Source organism: Cyprinodon variegatus, unplaced genomic scaffold, assembly GCF_000732505.1.
Source record: "Cyprinodon variegatus isolate N-32 unplaced genomic scaffold, C_variegatus-1.0 Scaffold92, whole genome shotgun sequence".
NCBI lineage: Eukaryota > Metazoa > Chordata > Actinopteri > Cyprinodontiformes > Cyprinodontidae > Cyprinodon > Cyprinodon variegatus.
The window spans coordinates 675,643-676,924 of record NW_015150545.1 but is presented as its reverse complement, the minus strand read 5'-3'; positions in this window follow the sequence as shown (position 1 = coordinate 676,924).

Sequence of the window (1,282 nt, the reverse complement as noted above, 5' to 3'; positions counted from 1 at the left end):
GATTTATAGCCCCCCCCCCTAGTGTGTGTGTGAATGGTTGTTTGTCCTTTGTGTCTCCTTGTTGCTCTGTGATGGACTGGCAACCTGTCCAGGGTGTACCCCGCCTCTAACCCCTAGACAGCTTGAGATAGGCACCAGCACCCCTCTCGACCCCAGCTGGGATAAAGCATGACATAAAATGGACGGATGTCCATAAAGGAAGTAAATGTGTTTTAAAACACTTTTAACGACTCCTATCTTTATTAAAACTCAGTGTATTGTCCTGATTTCAGTGTAATATTGACAATTTTCTCATCATTTCAAATTAAAGCTTCTTTTGCACAGTTTAATCTTATGACAAATTATAACCCTTGATCAAACCAAAATAACTGATGGACCTCCTGGTGTGAGATTATAGTAACTGATGACAAAAATTCAATATTCAATAGTTCATGAGTAGATGAATCTTGTTTCAATGATTGGTTGTCAGAGCATGTTCAAAATGACCAGAAAAAGTAAAGAAGAACTCTGGACAAGTGCCATTCCAAGCAAATAGACAAGACTTATTATTTTATGAAGTGGCAGAGATAGATCCTACCCAGCACCACACGTAAATATAAATCTTCCTGGCAGACTTTATACATAAAAAAATAACAGTGCTAAGAGCCATTGACCAGCTCCTAAACAAATGCCACAAATAACAATTGAAAACAAATTAAAACACAATCCCATTGTACTGGTAAGATCATTATAAAGACTCAGAGATTAATTGCTTTATCATCTGTAAATGTTTACAGTTTAAGTTTCCTTGTGAGCAAGAAGAGGAATTAACTAAATATTTATATTTTTTATTGTAATAAAACCCATTTTTATCCTCAGTTCATAACTAGTTACTATCTAAATCCTTAAAACATTACTTTCCTCTCCTCAGCAATTACATTTTATGTTATTGCCCATGATAAATAAATAGAATTTATAATTAATAATATAATTATTATGGTCAAATTTTCATACACAAATGTTGTCTTACATTTTGCTATAATCATAGCATTTAAAAATCAAATAAATATACTTACTTTGTCCTTAAAGAAAATGTCTACCACCAATGCTAACAGACTGTATGCTTTTGTGTTCGAATGTCATTCTTAATTACCCCTTACATCGTATATTCTACTGATGAACCAGCAAAGGGAAAATCACATCTTCTATAGTATTCCTTCAAGAAACTGATGATGGTTAATGTGATGGCAACAGGGTTTCCCATTAATGAATGAGACTGTGGCGGGCAGCCACAGTCTCATTC